A 16,947-nucleotide genomic window follows, 5' to 3' on the forward strand; every position below is an offset into this window, starting at 1 on the left:
CATACTTCAGTTAGATGGTATCCTACTCTTGTCAGTTATGCTTTCTACACTACTGAATAGAACTTAATGAAACTTTCACACAACATTAATTTGATATTGATGATGTCCACCTTCTATTTCAGATATTTCATCATTTTTTGGAAGGTCCATAGCAAGTATGAAGTATAAAATTCTTTTATGAAAATAGTGTACCCATCTTTAATCTGCACAGAATCCTAACTGCATTTACCAATTGTGCACCTCCAATTTTGGATTTTGTTCCAAATCATTTTGGAGGTCAAAAGTTGCATATAATCAAGTTGGGGGTGGGGGGTGTTCAATTTAATGTGCATGCTCACTGTCGCAGAATATTTGAACACCTTCATGGAATTTCACCAAACTTGGAGTTAAAGGCTTATGAGGTAAGGAAGACACCTATTGATATTTTTAGGTCGGTAGGTTAAAGGTCAAGGTTACCCAAGTTCATGATATAGAATTTTGGAGCAGAAAGTTGGTTTTCGGAGGATGATGAAGACACATATAAATTTTGGGGTCAGTAAGTCTATGGTCAAGGTCACACAGACTTAATGAAATACAATTTTGGATCTGGAAATCGGTTTCCGCTGAATAACTATTGAACCCTTCATGGAATTTTAACCAAACCTTGGCAGTTAAAGAATGACACCAATTGATTTTTAGGTAAAAGGTCAAGGTCACGCTGATTTAACGAAATAGAATTCACAGTCAAAGGCTTAGCATCATCTAGATTATTTTCGATTACTCTTTCCACAATAATATTCCATGAAATTTTACTTAAGTTGTGAGGCGGAGCACTGATTTATTAAATCTTGATACACTTGAGACACAGAAACAAAAAAACAAATTGCATAGACCTTAACAAAAGTTAGGTGAAAAAAAAACTCAAAAATGTTTAAAATCGTCAGAAGAAATAAACTGAACAGTGCTCACTAAATTGATACACCCTCATCCGATAACGGGCACCATTTGACCTCCGAACTGATTTGATTTGGATTAAAATATATAAAAAGAGGTGCACAATGGGATTGTGTGATTAAGATTCTGTTTAAGTTTCACAAGTTCATTTCAGGGATGTAGATGGAGTTACGTAAAGCAATGGATACCTCGGACCCATATTTAAATTCTTTATTTTAATTCACAATGCTAAATTCCATTTTGTTGTGTAGAAGTGGTAAAGGATTAGAGACGAGTACTCCCATGTCCCCATTTTTAGAAATTACTAAGTCCATGTTTTGCTAATACGAAACCTCCCAATTTGATTTGAAATTACCGAAGCATCAAAACATAATGATAATTTAGAGACATAAAACTCTTAAGATCATGACCAAAACGTGAAAAGAGGAAACAAGGGCGTATCCCTGAAAAGGAGGGATGCCAGCCGGGGTTCCTCAGAAAAGGGGGGTGCAAAGGGATTATTTGAAATTTTTTGTCGTTTACACAGAAAAATGTGAGTGACAATCTCGTGCGGGGCGCACGGGGTTGTCGCCCCCATTTTGTGTAAATCTGACTCGCCACTGGAAACCGATAATATCTACAGGCACAATGTAGACAACAACATAAATTACAATTATAAATATTAAACTGAAGACAAGGAAAACATGACAAATACGTCATATTGGACGTGAGTTAACTCCGGTAAGACGAGAAAACATCAAAGATACGTAGTAGAAACTTCATATCGATCAATTAAATTGTGATCACCCGACCATGAAACTTCTCTGCACCGATGATATCAACGAATATTAAACAATTCTCTGTTTAAGAAACCTATTTGAGTATTCTCGCACTAGCAAATACGTCAATTTACAAATCACATCCACATTATCAACAGATCAAGTGTGAGATGTATACTCTATAAAGAACGGCGATTTCGTTATACATCCATTAAGGAAAGGAAGCTTACAATTGGAAAGTCAAATTGTCACAAAGTGTCATAAAAGTTTCGATTTCAAACACATCTGCCTAAAGTCTAGATATGAAACAAAATAAGGCGTATTTGTTGTTTCTCTAATTTCAAGTTTATTTGGGTTTATCAAATATAAGTAATCCTTGAAATAAGGATTACGCAGAGTTAATGTTTCATCATAATACCAGAAACTGAACTTCAAGGAATTTGATATTCGCTTTTTGGAGTAGCCCTTGTAAGATCATAGCATCATATGAATACAGAAACAGATCGATCAACAGTGACACATATATAAACTGTTAATTCCATAAGAATTCCAATGGTCTATGGGAACACGTCTTCAATCTCGACTAAAGTGTTGATCAGAAATTCTAGCTCATGAAGACATCAGACTTGGAGTACTTATTGTAAGAAACACACTCTCTCTACCTAAAAGCATACTTAATCTTCTAATCCCGTTTTGTATAGAAATTTTGGTGAATAAAATCCTAGAGTTTAGCTCAGCTTATAACGTTTTTTATCTCTCATTTACACCATTGGGTCATTGACATACATTGTTATGTATTTTAGGTACATTCTATCATGCCAGTGTCTACTTTACCGCATTTGATTGATGATTATTATGTCTCCATAATCAAAGCATCGAGATCAGTAGACAACCGTTAAATCTTTCCTAAATCTAGCTGTATGAAAAATTTCATCAGTTAATACATTTATATTTTGGCCTGTAGAGGTTCTCTCATAGTTATTAATTTGTTGTGATTTGGATTATAGCGTTCCTTTTTTATGTTTTTTTTCTTCACTTAAGATTGTGACTGCTGTGCATAAAGGCCTGGTTTGTCAAGTGGTCATTGTCAATTCAATTATTATGACACGCAGTCATTCCGATAGAAGAAAGCGAGCGTGAATGGTGCACGTAACAACGACCTGCTTTACTTTAATGGAGGTGTATGACGTAGTTTCTTAAATTTGCTCATTTGTTTTACTTGGATACAAGCAAGATGTGAAACCTGTCGCTAAAGCCGATGGATTTCATTACCTGAATGATTTTTTCTGACTAGAGAAAAAAAACACAGAACGAATTATTTTCTGCAAATATCTCCCAAGCTGAACAAAATGGGCCAATTTTGCAAATGACATTCCAATCTTAACTAGAAAAAGACATAAAACCTGTCATATTAGCATGATTAGTGCACAAGAAATAAATGTGAAATAAATCTTAAGGGACTCTAAAAGTACATTACTTGAGTGATTAAATTGTGAATGAATTTGACGGAAAGGTCAAATAGAATTGCCATCGTATGATGACCTTGATGTGGTAGTCCATACTGGATTACAATCGAGAAATCTACCCCAAGACATTCTCTTAAAAAAAAACATTTGGGTCAAGAGTGTACGTGAAAGGATATCATGATCAGAACGAGGAAGAAGATATTCATAGCCCATTGAAATACTAGACAATATCTAATTTTGTTATTTTGTTTTATTTCATGTTCTTTGTTTTGTGTGTCTGTTTTCCCTGCACCTAGTCTATCCTTGGAATATTTCGCTTAAATCTTGGTTCCCTTGATTACTCTTATTTCAATTTAGGATACTGAACCTTGTAACATTGAATGATAGAAAGTCATCTGAGGTTAATAGATCTGAACATGTGCCATCCTTTTTTTTTCAATCAGATCGGCTATGAAGTTTGCCTCACAAGAGTGAAGAAATAGATCGGCAAGCAGAGGGACTAAAATGATAAACCGAATGTCTGCTTAAAAACATTTTCTTCACACCGGACAAATACAGTACTGAAAAAGAAATCAGGCATTTTGACAACAGCTTCTATGGTGTGTTTAGACTAATTTGTAACAAAATAAGACGAATTTCTGTTAAGTACTATATTTTGTATCTATGTGTTCCATCTTTATTGAAATCACTGCTTTTCAGTCTAGATTTCAAATGTGAATTTTGAACTGTTGAATTGAAGTATAAAACTACTTCTTGAACAGATGAAGAAGTTTGGCAAGTAATGAGTCAATTTAAATGATCAATTCTTCTAAATATCAAAGATATTTCCGATAATTCCAGTAAAAAAATCATATCACTTCATCAAAAAGAACAATTTTAATGAAAATCATTGCGCTTATAATTCAAATGAAAATTATACACACTAGCATTGAATTTATGTAATATAACCCAGTTTCCAATTCAAACACAGGGACTCGTTACAAATTATTATATATATATATATATAGAGAGAGAGAGAGCGAGGGGGTGGGGGGGGGAGAGAGATCTGAAAAATTCCCAACGATGTTAGAATTGTTAAATTTGCGATACAAATTTTCGGTCGTTCCCTCGGCGGGAATCGAACTCGTACCGCTGTGACATCTATGGCTACACCGCCTGCACAAAGTCCAGCGCCCTAAACAATTCGGCCAGCTAGGCTATATAAAAATATAGCTTTCCCTGACCGGGTCATTCCTCCTCGTAAGATTAATCTAGGGCTGCAACTTAGTACGTATGGTAGTACGGGACAGTTCATTTAGATATTATTATGTAGGATAGAGGATCAAATTAATGATGCATGTCACAACAAATCAATATTATACAAACGTCTCAGAATGTGACGACTCTATTCGCTACACTGCTCCATCAGATCAAATTGATACAATTCTTATTTTTTTTTCAAGAATGTGGCCAATATTTTCTGATCAGAAAACTATCTGGAAAACTCTCAGTTTCATGAGAAATCATTAAAACTGCATAGACATGATAGTTGGACATATTGACGCATCAGTTCGTTAGTGTTTTTTATTCTGTATTCGGTAAGTTATAATTCTAACATAAAGGCATTCCAGAAAAATATTTCAATGGTTAAGCCAAAAGTTTCACTTAAGACCTTGATGGGAACGGGGTGAAAGCGAATAAAGGCTTAAGGTGATTATTATAAGGACAAAGGAAACGGTGAATATGTCAGAGACAACTCCTCCACCGGGATGAAACATGTCAGCTCAATGTAACCCGGGGGGTGGGGGGTCTTCTGTAAACAACGATGAAAACCCTAACACAACAGGGTGGGCTACAACTGGCCCCAAATCAACATCATAAACAGGTACAGCGAAATAGTGAAGTAGTTAAATATCACTATAACAATAAGCACTTTCCGTATATCTGTTGCACCCTTCATTTCGTGCATTATACAGCTAAGACATTGTTGCTTTGAGCAGATAATTCGACTGTCTTTGTGGAAATAAACCAATAACCCCCCCCCCCCACAAAAAAAAAAAAAAAAAAAATTTTCGTAACACAGTGTTAGCCAATCATTTGCACGATATGAGTGACGCCGACCATTAGCTGACTGTTCATATACTTGGTTTAATATTCGTTTTAATGCTAACATATATACTCCATACTGTTAGACCCGGTTTGCACTCATCTGTGGTATTTGTAATACATGACGGGCCAAGGGGTTTCTTAACGCCCTTGACTGTCCTTTGGGGTCTCTCACACATGATGTGAAGCTTTGAAGCGTTTACGCAGTCCCCGGGCATAGTCATACTCGTAAATGTGGGTCATGGTGTATTCGGGGAAATTAGTTGGCATGTGACCTTCTTCATTCATTAAATGCGTTATCACGTGATTTAATGTCGATCCGTGACCTAGTGATCCAACTTATATACTGTGCAGCTACAGCATTTGCTGAATCTTTGACCCAGCAAAATACTTTTTGGGATAAAATCAACACTTCCAAGTTCATGTCAGAGAAAGATAATGTCATATCCATATTTGCCGCCATATCCATCATATCAGACAACTTAATGGTGCACGCCAGTCAATTGACGAGAAACATCCATGGCCGAAAAATAATGTTATGTTTCCGATCACTGTTCTAAAATTTAGACGGGTCGGTAGGTAGAGATTTATTTCTATTTATAATTTTTTAAATGGAATAAGTCATAGTCACACAAAACTTAGAAAACAATGAACCAAGTATGCAAAAACTAATAGACTTAGTCCACGGCCTAATCCCTTTTGTGATTCGGCGCTTTTTTGTTTTCACGGTGGTGGTCAAAACAACAGATATTTAATTCAAGTGTCGAATCCCAAAAGTTATTATCCACGACAGAGAACACACTCACGGCATATGTGTTTACAATCGAATATAAATATAAACAACCAATATTTCTCTTTGTTTTTCCATCTAGGATAGAAAAAACACCTATGGCTTTATTTTTTTAAACTTTTTTTCTGAAAGACAATCGGCAGACTTTATCATTATTTTTTTTTAATAACAAATAAAAACTTTTGGATAGGGGTCTGAAGGAGGGTCGGTAGGGTGACAGGAAGCATAACATATTTTTAGGCCTAATAGGATGGTCTCTTTATTCCTCCAGCAGTGCTAGAGGTTGTCTGGCAAGCCCGACACACATAGCATTGATGAATCTATTGAGTTGGGGTAGTCCAATTAGCTGCCCATTACTGTAACTTGAAGTTTCGGGGACTCTACATTATACATATAGACATTATGTACACGTAAAAAGTACAGTGTACATGTAAGTACATTTCCGAGGAGCTCCAACGATTTTTAGTTTTGCTATATAATTATGTATATATCAGACTGGACGTACTGACAACTCTTAATATGATTTTTATTTAAACCATTTTTGTATATGACTTCATGCCAATAAAGTAAAGTTTGTACATTTACATAAAAATATAATTTTAGTCACATTCATACTTAAACATTTGTTAAAAGGATGGTGATTCTATTAAGTATGAAGACATTAATACTACACACGTAAAAATAACTAAGTTTTGTTAAATTGTGAAGAATATTTACAGGATTAAATGAAATGGTGATTCTAAAGTTAATGACAGTGTTGTGAAGTACTGAATGTACATACATGTTAGTTGGTTCTGAAACAAGTATTATAGTATAGGAAACATTTTTCAGGCTAGTTAGAAGTTGATATAATTGTTTGATACAAGATTTAGTTGAATTATTGATTTTGAAGTGTTAACTGTGAGCCAATATCGATGGATTTAGCCTTAGAGTCCTTCATATACCGGTGTTGTAATTTTGATGCATAAGAATTTTTAATTTCTGTTGAGTACATGACTGTTAGTGGGAAAACTTGACAGTTTTGCAGTGTTATTCTCTTTTGAAAGGGAACTGTTAAACTAGGACAAATGAAAAAACAAAGACCTTATATATGTAAAAAAAAAAAAAAAAGAAAAAGAAAAAAAATCCGTCTTATATTGGTATGGTGCCAACAGCGGCGTCCGTGTCGTCGTCCATGTACACTTGGTTTTCGTGCGATGACTTTAGTTATGGTTGATAAATTGTTACGCAGTTAGTCCAGAATTTTACCAAGCTAACGTGGTCAATCTTTAACATGACATATCAACTTCAACACATCTATGCAAGTACACCTTCAAAAAAAAAACATTGTTTTATTTATATATATATAAAACGACCGATTAGCTTTGGAAACCAAGGAGAGTCATGGTTGTTATTATAGCCCATTTTTTTAACTTTCAGTTAGTGGTTGTGGACTTACTAGTCAAACGGACGGTTATTTTAAATCCTTCTTAATTCTACGCTTCAGCCCACAGGGATTGCCAAAAAAAAAAAAAAAAAACAACAACAACAACAAAAAAAAAAAAAAAAAAAACTCCGGCAGGTGAAACAACCGACAGAGAACTATTTAAACCTCTAAATAACTCCAGTGATGTAATAACAGAGAAAACATTAGAACTCAACATCGACTCATATGTGTAAAGAAAAGATCATTAAAGCTTTTGAAAGTAGATTAATCAACTTTGAGACACATCTGTGCATCTAAATTGTTGATTCAATCATCATTTATATCGCATGGTTTAATCGAAATTAAACCCAAATTAAACGGCACCCTAAATACGGCAGTTTTTCTTGCACATCATCTTAAATTTGACTTTGGTTGACGTTTACTTTAAAATGAATTAGTCGTAGAATTAAGCTTTAATTGCACGGATAAGTGATCTGAATTCCTGTTTCTTAGGGTACATTTCTGATCAGATTTAAAGCAAACAGAATCTGTCATATTGGTTGACTGCGAAAATAGTTTTAAAGTTTTTATTCTTATAACAAGTGTGGACACAGACTGGCATTGCCCCATGGGCAAGTGTGGACGCAGACTGTTATTGCCCGAAGAGCAAATTTGAACATGCATACACGTGTACATACCATTTGTCTTGAACGTGTTGTCTAGAAAACTTCTCCATTTATTGATATCAATAATTGAATTATGCACATGTTGGTAAATATCCATTAAGATGTGTTGCTAAACATCTAAATGGAGAACAAATTCCACTATGGATTGCCATAAGACAAGTCATATACATATTACAATGCTTCTTCCTTGATGGCGTACTTGCGTAGATGTGTTGAACTTGCTATATCATGTTAAGGATTGGCCATTTCACTTTACGCAGGTTAACTTGATAAAATTCTGGACTCCCAGTTTAACAGAGATTAACAGAAACCTACAGTGTGGTATCTGTCAGTTATATGGATGGCCTTTATTTTAAAATGGTAGGGGCCATAAACTCAAAATCAAATAAGAGCGTTTCTTTAGTAGTTAGTAAAATCATATCAAAATTTCATAACACTTGATCGACCATAACTATAAAGTCATCGTGCGAAGACCAAGTGAATGTGGACAACACGGACGCCGCCGACAGTGACGCCGCTGTCAGCACCATACCAATATACAATGTTTTGCGGTGACACTATTATTATATTAAATATATACTTATATATATATATATAGGCTAATTCGGGGTTTGGGAATGCTCCATTTTCAATTCCCTAAAAAGTCTATCAATTACTGTTCCTTAGGACCAACTTGGTAGTGTGTGATTTGCTAAGAATTTACGTCTATAAGGTCTTTGTTTTTACATTAGTCATAGTTAAACAGTTCTCTAGCAAAAGAGAATAAAACTGCATAATGGAAAAAATTCCCACTTACAGACATGTACTCAACAGATAACATTCGAAATTCTTATGAAACATAATTACAATACCGGTATAAGAAGGACTGTTAGACTGAAGCCATCGATACTGGGCTCACAGTTAGCACTATTAAATCAATATACCATCTAAATCTTGTATCAACAATTTTAATCAATTTCTGAATAGTTATATACATTTGTAGCCTGAAAAATGTTTCCTTGGACAAAACTGTATACTATAGTACTTGTTTTGCAGCTATATAAAATATATCCAGAGGCAGTGCCAGTGTCGTTTGGTTTCAGAATCAACGTAACATGTATGTACATTCAGCATTTCATAACACTGTCATTGACTTTTTTTAGAATCTCCATTTCATGAAATCCTGTAAATCTTCACAATTTAATAAAACTTAGTTATTTTTACGTAGTATTAATGTCTTCATACTAAATAAAGCCGTCACCCTTTTAACAGAAAAGCGATTCATCCATATTTGTCTATCTGCAAATATAAGAAAAGAAAAAGAGTAGACATTTATTTTTAATACTTTACAAAAATAATCAAAAATGTTTTTTACATACATTTAGTTGTATATCAATGCCTGCATTTATTGATTGAGTGTATGGTGCTACTCTACATCTATAATCATATACAGTAAATTTAACTGTGCTATTCAAAATCAATGTCTATTGAATATTCGAAGAAAAACATCCTCTGACATCACTATGGCTCTAAAACATTTTAAAGAACATTGCATACATATGTGCATGTATATTTTATCTTGCATACACATATTTATACAATATCACAATAAAATGAGCTCAGACCACCACCATCGAAACAAAAAATATCTCAAGCGCCGAATCCCGAGAGATTTGGCCGTGGACTAAGTCTACAATTATTACAATGTAGTTGTTTAGTCTTTGCATATTTGGTTTTCATTGTATTCTGAGTTTGGTGTTACTATAATGACTTATTTTCATTTCAAAAGGTTTAAATAAAAATAAATCCCTTCCTACTGACCCTACAAAATTTCAGAGTGGTGATCGGAAACATAACTATTTTTTTTTCGGCCTTGGAGATTTCTCATCAATACTGGCATGCACCAATAAGTTGACTTAGCTATCTGTCTTACATGCACTTAAAACAGTTGATTTTATCCCGAAAAGTATTTTGCTGGGTCAAAGATTCAACAAATGCTGTAGGCTGTACAATATAAGCGTGCAGATCACAAATTGGATCACTAGGTCACGGATCAATGAATTGAACGAATGAACGAGGTCACATGACTACTATAATTTCTCCAATACACCATGACCCACATTCACGGGTATGACTATGCTCGGGGACTGTGTAAACGCTTCGGTGCTTTACTCTGTCTGTCTGATAGCCAAGGGCGTCAAGAAACCCCTCAGTCCGGCATGAATTGCAGATACCACATATAAGTGCAAACCGGTTCTAACAGTATTGAGTATATATGTTAGCACGAAAACAAAAATTAAACCAAGTATAGGAATATTCAGCTGAAGGTCAGCGTCCTCATATCGTGCAAATGATTGGCTAAAACTGTTACGAAAGATTTTTTTTTTTTTTTTTTTTTTTTGGGGGGGGGGATTTTAATGGTTTATATCCACAGGGACAGTCGAATTATCAACCCAATTATCTGCTAGAAGCAACGATGTCCTACATGTAGCCTTATAATGCACGAAATGAAGGATGTAACAGATATACGGAAAGTGCTATGATTTTCAACTTTATTGTTATGGTGTTACTTTATAATTATTTTTTAGATATTTAATTTATATAATAATCGAAACCAATGAATGATGATTCTATTACTACTGATTTATTGAATTTTATATCTGTGCTATGCATTAAACCTTATATCTGCCCTGTGTCTTCTGAACTAAGTTTCTATGATGTGTCTTTTGAAAGTGCTGTCGTCTTTTTCGTATAAACTAGGCACCCCTGCTTTGTCTAGAGAATTGGATGCATCGCCTCTTTTGCTAGAGTGGATTCCTTTGCTGTGTCTACTGAAGTTGGTGCTTCTGCTTTGTCTACTGAAATATGTATCTGTACTTTGTATGTATGTATCTGTGCTTTGTTAACTCAAGTAGCACAACAACCGAACAACGTTAAAGACTTACTTTAAACGATACTGACAGACAAAGAATCTTACAAAGTCGGTAAGCAGTGAATGATTTTACGCTACATCATCCAATTGTCAAAAAGTTTGATTTGAAAAAATGTCGAAGAACTTTGAAAGGCTTGTATGCAGCAGTTAGTAATAGAGGAAGCAAGGGTCTGCCTCGGCGTTGATCTTGCTAAATTAGGTCAAATTGCTTGATCTACTACGGTTGGCGATTGTGTTGTGTCGTTTTAATAAAGTATGTGTATGTACTTTTTTAACCGAAGTGGATACCTTTGTTTGACGAATCTAGGTTATGTATGTACTGTCTACTGAATATCTATGCTTTATCTACTGAAGTTGGAGTCTGTGCGCTGTCTATTAAATTTCATGTTGGTGCTTTGTCTACTTTGATAGGCGCTTTTGTTTATGTAAAACGTTGTTGCCCGCGCTTTTTTTACTGTTGTTATTATGTGCCAACTAGTTTTATCTTTATTGAGAATACTGATAACTGATAACTATATTACGTTTATAGGTCGTCTTCTCTGTTTTCTGTTTTCGCTAAGTCGCTTTTAAAAAATGACATATCTTGTACTCCAATGATTCAAAATAATGTTTGATTTTTAAACCCGCCAAGCTACTGGTTTCTGTTTTACGACTAAATGACATTTTATTAGACTTATTTTACCTAAACGACGACATATTTGTCAAATTTGGTGAAATTTTTGTCACTTAAAAACCAATGTGAAGCTAGCCGTCAATACCAATCCGCATGGAAGTTAACCGTCAATAAATTATCCGTCAATAATATTCATGAATATTCTTGAGATTGGGGTGCGTTCAAACATTTTTTTTTTAAATTTGAAATACGCGAATCGATTTCGCTATTCTTAATATTTTGCGTGCAGGAAATAAGAATAATGATAGAACATACGTGTAAATCTGTTCACAATGGCGTACTTATAAATTTTTAATGATGTTATGAAATATAAAAACATAAGTTAAGTGTAATAAACTAAGGTACCGAATACCCAATAGGGGTGGATTCAGGATTTCAGGTTAGGGGCGTAAATAGAACGCTAAGTAAGAAAATTATGTTGGTTAGAGTTTTTAAAAAGTTAAGATTTCAGACCAAAAATAAAAACTACAAATTTTAGGGGGGGTGGCCATTATGAATCAACGCCTGTGCAGTTACCTTTTTCTACATGTACACGTGCATTGTACTCTTACAATTATCTTCTAATCCTAAGAATTAGACTGTTAAGTATAATAAACAAAATTCAATATCTTATTAGTTTTTAATGGTAATAAAAAAATGATTTGACCCTGGGAACTATGATAATTTTGTTTATTGTCTTCCTTGAAGGTCATTTTGCTAATAGAAAAAAAATCTATCACTAATACATGTAATAAACTTCAAAATTTCTTATAAAACTATAAAAATTAGTTCGTATTAAAGATGTAGGCATGTAATTTCAAGGTTTACAAATCTATTTCTCTTTGAACTTTCCCCAAGGGTTTGAAATATGAGAAAAAGTTAATTATACCAACGTTGTGAAAAGATTTAGGTGTTATCTGAATAGAATAAAATTTATGAAATAAAATGTTACATGTACTTGTTACATAAAAGGCAGATTTTTGACTTCAATAATATAAGGCATATAAAATTGCATGGTATTTATTTAAATACATAGACTATTCAAGATACTTTCCACCGCTATCAATAGCATTTTCAACTTTCCGTTGCACACGCAGTGATAGCGAGGAAGAGATTTTGACAAAATATACAAATTTGCTACCAAAATAACTCCTTGTAGTATCCAGTAGAAATTTCGAGCAAGACGAATATAATGTGTAGCTTTTTTCAATCCTTTTTCTAATACGAACCTGTATATATTTTCTCGCAGTCAAAATAACGAATTATTTCATTCTGATATTTACTTTTATTCAAATTCAATTTATACAGAGGGCTTCATTAAGATTTGTCCCCTGGGTCCCTACAAGGGCTAAGCCTCCACATACTGGTGACCTATAATGCAACCAAAGATACATGTACCTCGCCCTGTTTTGCTAAAATGAGTAAGATCTAGTAGTGCTTCTGCAAAAAAAAAGAACGTCGAAAATAAAATGAACCACTTTCGAAGGGGGGACCAAGGTCTATCAGGCCATTAGTTCATCTTGAGACTGAGATTTTAAGCATACTTAATGACTATCAATTCCCAAAATATTTGGAATTTCCATATCATCCTTTGTCTTTTAGACAATTTTAATAAAAAGCTTAGAGCACAGCATGATACGCCCGCAGTGCTCGAACCCTGAACAATTGAGACAAGCGTGGACACTATATTAGTTTTTGAAACACAAAGGACTTACAATTTATATGGACACAGCACATGGTTTTGACACTATATTGTAAAAAAAATAAAATAAATTAATTTTTTTTTCAAATCAGACCAAATATAAAATACAAAAAGTCGATTTTTGGAGTATGGCTTCCTTGCTAAATGCAGACAAAGATTTTTATTAAGAATCCTATAAAATTTTACTTTTCAAAATCGGACCAATAATTTAAAAAAATGTAGTTTTAAATAGGGATTTAAGTACACGAAAATTACTGCGCGGGTAAGGATAATACCAAACCTCAATTTTCGAATCTGTATTTAATTAGAATAATGCAGTAACAATAGATTGTTAGTTTGACTTTGTTTACTATTTAATATGATAAACAATTTGAATACACTGCACATTTTATTTCTCCATGTAAAGACTATGTTGTTGAAAGAAAAACTTTTCATTGAAAAAAACTCAGTACCATTAAAATGGTAACTAATAATTGTTTATTAAACTCTACGTTAAGAACACAATCAATCAATCGTGAATCACTCTTGAAGCTCCAAATATTCACAAGGATTTGTGCATTATTGTAAGGAATTTACATTATCTAAATATATTTGTTAGACATTTGTTTGTTATCTTAAATGAATCATAGAATGAATTAATTTACAAATTACCGCTTTCTATATGTATATCTAATTTTATTGTGTGCATCAAAACAAGTCCTCGCTGTGGTCTGATCTAGTTTGATTCTTGATGTACATTGTGTAAAAAAAACTCGGAATATTAACAAAATAACGGATTATTACATCTCACACGGACAATATAAAACACTAATACAATTTACATGTACACTGTACATACATCTATGAATATCAATATGAATTCCTAATTTGGCAAATTCAGTATACTTTAAATTTTTATGATTTAAAAAAAATAGACAACTTTTGACCATGTTTTTCAATTAAGGAAATGTCAAAAATAATTTTTAGGCCCATTTTAGGAAAAAAAAGGCACGAACTCTGGTACCCCAGGACAGATCAAACTAAAAATAGATCTTTTCTACTTTCACTTTTATTTTGAGTTCATAAAATAGACCCCATTTCTGAAGCATTATTTTTCATGAAAATATTGTTTTTCCTCAAAAACAAGTTTTTTGTGTCATGGCTTGATATTTACCCTGTACTTCTGATGAAAAATGACAGTCATTTGCCAAGAAACAAAAACAGGAATAGACAAAAAGGAAGCGCACTATATTTTTTAGCCCTTTTTTGTTTTGACGTAGACCCGCCCAGGAATATGTAACACAAGACTGATACCTGCAGTGAGTTGCCCTATCGATTGCGAATTGAATTGTTTTCAATGATAGATATCCATATAGAATATGTTGAAACTAGTTTGCAGTGAGAAAACCAACATATACATCATGGATAATATGGACAAAATGAAGAATTTTGGTTCCCATAGAGGAAATATTAATAACACAATCTCAAGGGTGCAGAAGTAAAATTCTCGCTTCTTATTTTACCGAATAGCAATCTGAAACATGACAAACAGGATTATGTCCGGAATATGAGGAGAATGGTTAACTCATTTTCCTATGAATGTGTAAAATTTATTACTGAATCTTAATTACATTTCTATAGTTCATATATGAATACTAAGTTGTTCTTCTACTGAATCAAAACTTTTAACGACAAGAACAATCACAAACTATAATTTCAAATCATCATGACGAGATAACAAAAAAAATGTCAAGACCAACATCAACAGCATACCCAATGAACAAATATAATATATTATGAGTTTGGTGTACAAAATAGTAATACAGGTTGATGCTAATTCCAATATAACAAAAAAAAGAGTTATCTACTACGGAAGTCCATGAAAAAACTACCGGCACGACAGTAACGGGACAACTGAGAAGAGTTTACTCCATAGGCAGATGTTGGTATATTGCCACTAAGAAAGTTAATAATCGAAACTACAAATATCTTCTTGAAAAATCAGCATTGAATTAAAATCTTCAATTGGTAATTTAGTTGTAATACTCTTTTGTAAACAAGATTTCTTGATGAAACAGCTGATGTATGATGCACGGCAAACCATACGGTCAAACTTTTAGTTCGCCGGGGCTTTGTATATGATCGGGCAAAGGAACCTACATATTCACTGCGGCATTTTTTACCATTTTCAAGTCGTCCGGCAATTCTACATTGCATTTGCATACTATATGAATTCTATAACCTAACCGTGGTCTTATATACACTTTTGCATTACTCTCTTTATTTTTGTCCATAGAACACCACACTAATACTTTGTAGCTCCAGCAACCCACTCGTTTGGATACATGGGATCACTACAATTAATTGGAATGGAAATATCAGACTTCAATTAAAAGGTTTAGTAGGAAATGTGATTTGTTTTTTAGCTAATCTCTTAACCACGTGAACTAGGGCAAAAATGTCCTCCAGAATACCAAATAATCAATTGGATACTTAAAAATTCTGAAGACTTACTTCAAAACCTAAAATACCGCAGCTCTTGACTTATTAACTCTTTACACTACATTACCACATGATAAATTGAAATCTCGTTTGAAAGGTCTTTTTCGTAAATCTTTTGCTGTTTCAAAAAAAAAAATGTTGTTCTTGGTTACAAATTTACATATTTTTCCGTGCTACACGGAAAAGCAGGTTTGCGATATGCTTGATTTCCTCATTGATAACGTGTTTGTCACCTTTGGAGGAGCTATTTTTCAACAACAAGTTGGCATTTCAAAGGGCACTAACTGTGCTCCTCTCCTAGTCGTTTTTATATTCATACGAGACTGAATTTCTTCAGAACCTCGTATAGAATAAAATTTAAAAGATGCTAAATCTTTTAACTTTACATACTGATATTTTGATGATGTATTGTCCATCAACAACCCTTCTTTTGTTAAATGGTTACCGCCAGTATATCCACCAGAGCTCGAGATAAAGGAGACTACAGAAACGGCCTGTTTTGCATATGTTTTGGACCTACATCTCAAATTTGACAACAATAGTCATCTCAGCACTTAGATTTATGATAAAAGAGACGATTTTAATTTTAATATCATAAATTTTCCTTACCTGTGCATCAATATCCCTTCATCTCCTGCATATTGTGGTGTTTATATTTCACAATTGATTCGCTACGCTAGAGCAAGTACTAACTACTCTGATTTCCTTGAACGCCGTCAGACTCCTGAATTAGGGGTATGAGGAAATGCGCCTTAAAAGGTCTCTTACCAAATTCTTTTTTAGATATCAGTCCTTGGTTGAAAAATACTCGATTTCTTCTAAAACAATGAGTAATGATTGTTTTTTGTAAATTGTTCTTTGTGCAAATCTGACCGCTGATTTACCGATTATGAAAATAGCATGCAAATAATTTTTTTAATCACCACTGGTAAAGTCAGGCTGCAATGGAAGAGGGAGGTTTAGCGTGCTTTAAAATCTAAACTTAACCCAATTTTTTGTTTGAAGTGCTTGAACCAAGTCAGGACCATTACGGTACCAGCTGCTCCGATGGTGTAGTGTCTATTTTGCCAGATTCATT

This window comes from Perna viridis, chromosome 2 (assembly GCF_037379345.1).
Source record: "Perna viridis isolate PV_CMFRI_1.1 ecotype Kerala chromosome 2, ASM3737934v1, whole genome shotgun sequence".
NCBI lineage: Eukaryota > Metazoa > Mollusca > Bivalvia > Mytilida > Mytilidae > Perna > Perna viridis.